Source organism: Carlito syrichta, unplaced genomic scaffold (genome assembly GCF_000164805.1).
Source record: "Carlito syrichta isolate Samal-C Ts95f unplaced genomic scaffold, Tarsius_syrichta-2.0.1 Scaffold306949, whole genome shotgun sequence".
NCBI lineage: Eukaryota > Metazoa > Chordata > Mammalia > Primates > Tarsiidae > Carlito > Carlito syrichta.
The window spans coordinates 147931-153930 of NW_007251045.1; the positions used below are offsets into that span (position 1 = coordinate 147931).

Sequence of the window (6000 nt, forward strand, 5' to 3'; positions counted from 1 at the left end):
CAGGCACACATACATGCTTGGGAATCATTGACTTTGTCAACAGGACTGCCAAGGGCCAGGCACAGGGTGAGACCCAAGGACTACTCAAACAGGCCTCATGGAATCAAACAGGTCTCCTGGAAGACTGCTCCTCTGGGAGTGAGCAAAGATCCCAGGGTACGATGGATGTGGACAGGTACCATGGAGACACACAAGCGAGAGTCCAGCCACTGGGATATCCTACAAGTCCCCAGTTTCTGAAATGTGATCACACCCTCACTCTCTTTTGGGAGACTTCCAACCTGAAGGACCCCAATCTAGGCCACCCTTAGGCTGTGAACAGCCTCTTCCTGGGCAGCCTTCCTGGGTGGGATGAGCCGGACAGGAGATGGTAGGGAGAAAGACTGAGTATAACAGGATGTGCTCCTCATCTCTGGTTTTCTGTGTACAGCATTTAAACTAGGTTTCAGATTCAAATAAGTATGAATAAGCTGAATTTAGGAGAGTTTAAACATTCAGATAAATATGAAGCATAAGCTGAATTTAGGCAAGTCTTTCTATCTATCTATCTATCTATCTATCTATCTAACTATCTATCTATCTTGAGATAGGGTATCACTCTGTTGCCCAGGCTAGAACGCAGTGGCACTATCATGGTCTATTATAGCCTTGAACTCCTGGGCTCAAGGGATCCTCATGCCTCAGCCTCCCCAGTAACTGGAACTTCAGGCATGTGCCACCACACTGTTATTTTTAAATTTTTTGAAGAGACGAGGGTCTTGCTATGTGTCCAGATTGGTCCCACACTCCTGACCTCAAGCAGTTCTCCCACCTCAGCCTCTGAAAGCACTGGAATGACAGGCTTGAGCCACCATGCCCAGCCTAGGCAAATTTCTTTATCTCACAATGACACTGATCTCACAAGGTTGCTATAAGGTTAAGTAAGACATGCAAAGCACAGTAGGCAGCTTTCTTATTGTGTATTTTCCCTCTACCTCATGTTGTCATCATAACTCGTTTCCTTTGTACAGCACTTTACAGTCTATAAATCATCTCACCTGATCCTCAAAATGTCCCTGAAAGGTAGACAGGGTAGGTGTTACTTTCTCCAAACATCAGATGAAGAAACTGAGTAATTCAGCCAATGTCACCTAGTCGAGTGAGCTGGGACAATCTCTTGCCCCATCCCCGAGGAGTTTAATGGGTTTAGTGTGGTGGCCCCCAGGCTTGGTAGCATCCAAAACTGGTTTTGAGGATTAGGCATTCGATTCTCATAAGGAGAGCACAACCTACGTCCCTTGCCTGCGCAGTTCACAATAGGGTTGCACTCCCACAAGAATCTAATGTTGCCACTGATACAACAGATTGCAAAGTTCCACTCACCTGTTGCTCACCTCCCACTGTGTGGCCAGTTCCTAACAGGTCATGGACGGGTATCAGTCCATGGCCTGGGGATTGGGGATTGGTGACCCCTGGCTTAGAGAATTTTTTTCCAGATGGTCTGATCATGAGGTAAGAAAGAAGAGTAGTTCTCAGTTAGGTGCAAGAGATCCCATATAGGCTCACTCAACCCTGGGGGTGCCTAAGAAAGTGGTGGTTGCTAAGCCTGGTCCCTTCCCTGTGCTTCCCCTGTGGCACCTTTGCGAATCCCATTTGGGAGTTCTGGGGAGAATGGGCTGGTCACAGGGAGGAACAGCCCTGCCTGGAGCAACCGGCTGGAGGAGCAGCATCTGTTTAGCTTGACAGAGAGCTGGAAGGAGAAGGAGAGAACCCAAAAACACAGCCTGCTGGAGTACAGCAGGCCTGGGCCGGATGCCAGCCTGGAAGGCTGGGAGAGAGGCTGCTTCTAGGAACCACAAACTGCTGCTGTGCTGCTGATGTGGCAGGGAGAGCACATCTGGCAGAGAATAACTGCCAGTGGCTCGTTGGTCTAGGAGTATGATTCTCGCTTAGGGTGCGAGAGGTCCCGGGTTCAAATCCCGGACGAGCCCTGTATTTTCTGTCCCTTCTCCACCACCACATACACAGACACTGCCTGCCCTTTTAAGGGTGGAAGCAAAGAGATGGACTCATGGTGTTTAAAGGATCCCCCGGACAGCTACCAGTCAGTTTCCCCATTAGTCATGGCTTGTATGTACCCCATTATTTCCACTGAGGCCAGACTTAACAGGAGGTGACTGGCCTGGTGTCTGGCTGAGCCTGAGAAGATTATTGTGAAATGCACTGGACTCAAAGTTCAAAAGCCAGCATTATCCTTACAATTCTGAGTCTCACTTTTCCCCTTGGTAAAATGGAGCAATAAATGGTATTTCTCAGAGTTGTTGCGAGGGTTAAATCAGGAATAGTAGTGTATCTTACAGACATAGGGATTGTTAAGAATAATATTCAAGGTAAAGAGAATCTCAAGGGGGAAACTTCTGGCATCATGGAAGACTGGACTGTCCTCTCACCCAGGACCCCTCAAAACACACATCGGGATGTTAGATAAAATAAAATTTAAAAATTAAAATATGGGCAATCAGCCGGGCTCGGTGGCTCAGCCTGTAATCCCGCGCCTTTGGGAGGCTGAGGTGAGTGGATTGCCTGAGCCGCGGGTTCGAGACCCGCCTGGGCAACTTGGCGATACCTCATCTCTACAATAAATCAAAAATTAGCCGAGCACGGTAGCGCGCACCTGTAGTTCCAGCTACTTGGAAGGCTGAAGCGGAAGGATCACCGGCAGCCCAGCAGGCGAGGCTGCGGTGGCTGGGAGCGGCCACTGCGTTCCAGTCTGGGCGACAGAGTGAGACTCCAACTCAAAAAAAAAAAAAAAAAAGGGCAATCATGACTTTTTTTAAAAAAAAAAAGAAAATTCCCAGATATCAGAATTAAAGAAGGAATGCAAAGACACAGAAAAAAGAAAAGGAGAATGTCACAACGGCTCATGGTGGGTGTCAGACACAGATAAATGTCCAGAGACCTGGAATTATGTCTTAATATGTAGCAGGATAGCTGGGCTCGGTGGCTCAGCCTGTAATCCCGTTTCTTTGGGAGGCTGAGGTGAGTGGATTGCCTGAGCCCGCGGGTTCGAGACCCGCCTGAGCAGCGAGACCTCATCTCTACAATAAATAAATAAAAAATCAGCCGGGCGTGGTGGCGCGCGCCTGTAATTCCGGCTACTCGGAAGGCTGAGGCGGAAGGATCGCTGGAGCCCAGCAGGTCAAGGCTGCGGTGGCTGGGAGCGGCCACTGCATTCCAGTCTGGGCGACAGAGTGAGACTCCAACTCAAAAAAATATATATATATATATATGTGGCAGGATATGTCTTAATAGGTGGTAGGATATGTGGCCTCAGCCCACCCAAGACAATGAGCTGGATCTGAACCCCCTGTATGGAGCTCAGAACATCAACAATCTGCCCTGCCCATGAAAGGAAGACGACAAACCAGTCAACCCTGAGAAATTAAAGTCCCATGCCTGACCAAGTGCTTGTATCGTATCTTGATGTATATTTGCTTCATGGTTTCGGATTCAAGCAGAGAAATTAAATATAAACCTGGTTCAGGACCCCTGAAATCCTTAGGAATACCACACAGCCACACAGAAGCAGAAAAGGTTATGTAAGAAAGTTTTCTTTTCTTTTCATCCTTTTTTTTCTTTTTTGTTCTGTAAGAATGCTTTCATAACCCAAGGCTTATGGAACGCTCACCAAAAAACAAAACAAAACAACAACAACAAAACCTGCTGAAGAAGAGCTCACAATAAAATTAATGTGTATAACATAGAATATTATAAACTTGTATAAAATGTAATAAACTTCCCCCACTATTTTCTCTGTCCTGAGTGAGAAACACAGAATGCCGTAACCGCTCTGTGATCTGACCAGCTGCATGCTTTCCCCCGATGGCTGGAACCCAAGCTGGACCTTGAACATTCACAGGCACTGAGAAAGGTGTTTAGGTTGCTGCTCAAACACAGAAGGACCAACCACATTGCTAAACACAAAAGCTAGCCCGGTCTCCTGCCACAGTCCTTAAACCCTCATATAATCTCCATAACCTGACCCCCTGGTGGTGGACATACCCAGGTAGACCATCCCTTGGCTCTCAGTCCGCCCTAGGACACACAGCAGCCCATTTTGTGCATACATTACCTAATAAGTGCTTTGGACTTACCACCCTGGTATTTAGTGCTTCTCTCTTTGGAATCTCAACCAGTCCCATCTTGTGACAGTGTGAGGTACTCCTGTGTGGGACCTTCCCTGATGATGCTTTTGAGGCAACTCCAGCCATGGTTCAGCTGGGAAAAAAACAAAACTAGACAAGGAAGCAACTCCTCATAAGGAAGAGTAGTGGACACAACAAACAAAAGAGCACCCCAAGAACTGTACATAATACAACATGAAAAAGATGATATAATAAGTATATTTAGGAGTATTAAAGACAAGGCCAGGCTCGTTGACTCAGCCTGTATCCCAGTACTTTGGGAGGCCAAGGAGAGTGAATTGCCTGAGCCCGAGGGTTCAAGACCCACCTGGGCAACTTGACAAGACCTCGTCTCTACAATAAATCAAAAATTAGCTGGGTACGGTAGCGTGCACCTGTACTTCCAGCTACTTGGAAGGTTGAGGCAGAAAAATCACCAGAGCCCAGCTGGTCAAGGCTGCGGTGGCTGGGAGCATACCACGGCACTCCAGTATGGGCAACAGAGTGAGATTCCACTTCAAAAACTAAAACAAAAAAAAGACAAGAAAATAAACCATAATGAATTAGGGCCGACTTGAAAATAAAATGAAGAAAATGAAAAAAAAAAGCAGATAATTGAGGGAAAAAATAAAACATCAAGTAATGAAAGACTGGCAACAGTCTGGGTAACAGAGAGAGACTCCAATTCAAAAAAAAAAAAAAAAAAGAAGCCGGGCTCAGTGGCTTAGCCTGTAACTCCACGCCTTGGGAGGCTGAGGTGAGTGGATTGCCTGAGCCTGCGGGCTCAGGCAACAAATCAAAAATTAGCCAGGCCCACGCCTGTAGTTCCAGTTACTTGGAAGGCTGAGGTGGAAGGATCGCCGGAGCCCAGCAGGTTGAAGCTGATGGCCGGGAGCGGCCACTGCACTCCAGTCTGGGTGACAGAGTGAGACTCCAACTCAAAAAAAAAAAAAAAAAAAAAAGAAATGAAAGACTAACCATTGAAAATAAAGACTCAATGATGTATTAAACAGTAGATTCGATTCATGTAAAGAGATATTAGTGAACTGGAAGATAGAGCTGATGAAATCATTTATTATATGAAAAAGTGATGAGATAGTAAATATGAAAGGATGGTTTAAAAATGAGAATGAATAAGACAAACTCATATATTTCTAATACAAGTCCCTGGAAGAGATTGAGAGAATGAGGGAAATGCAATATTCCAATAGATAATGGTTAAGAATGTTCCCAAATGAAAGAAAGACATAAGTTCCCAGGTAAGAGTCCTAAACTCATAAAAATACTGTGGTGAGACCAGGCTCGGTGGCTCAGCCTGTAATCTCAGCGCTTTGGGAGGCTGAGGTGAGTGGATTGCCTGAGCCCGCGAGTTCAAGACTGCCTGGGCAACTTGGCAAGACCTCATCTCTACAATAAATCAAAAAATTAGCTGGGCATGGCAGTGCATGCCTGTAGTTCCAGCTACTTGGAAGGCTGAGGCGGAAGGATCGCCAGAGCCCAGCAGGTCGAGGCTGCAGTGGCCAGGAGCGTGCCACTATACTCCAGCCTGGGCGACAGTGAGACTCCAATACAAAAAAAAAAAAAAAAAATACTCTGGTGAAACTGCAGAATATTGAAGAAAAAGAGAAAAATCTTAAAAGCAAGCAGAAAAAAAAATACTCGTTTGCCTACAAAGATAATTATATTGACAGCTGACTTCTTATTAGCCACAAAAGGCTATAAAAGATAGAAAACAAAGAATTAGAGAAAACATTTTTTTTTTTTTGAGTTGGAGTCTCACTCTGTTGCTCAGACTGGAGTGCAGTGGCTGCTCCCCGCCCCCCCAGCCCCGACCCGC

General features: G+C 46.2%; 1 non-coding gene across 1 annotated transcript; it reads left to right on the forward strand.

The window, feature by feature from the left end:
• Positions 1-1898: 1898 nt before the first annotated feature.
• TRNAP-AGG lies at positions 1899-1970 on the forward strand. The gene has a single exon. It is a non-coding gene; the product is annotated as a tRNA-Pro (tRNA).
• The last annotated feature ends 4030 nt before the right edge of the window (positions 1971-6000 follow it).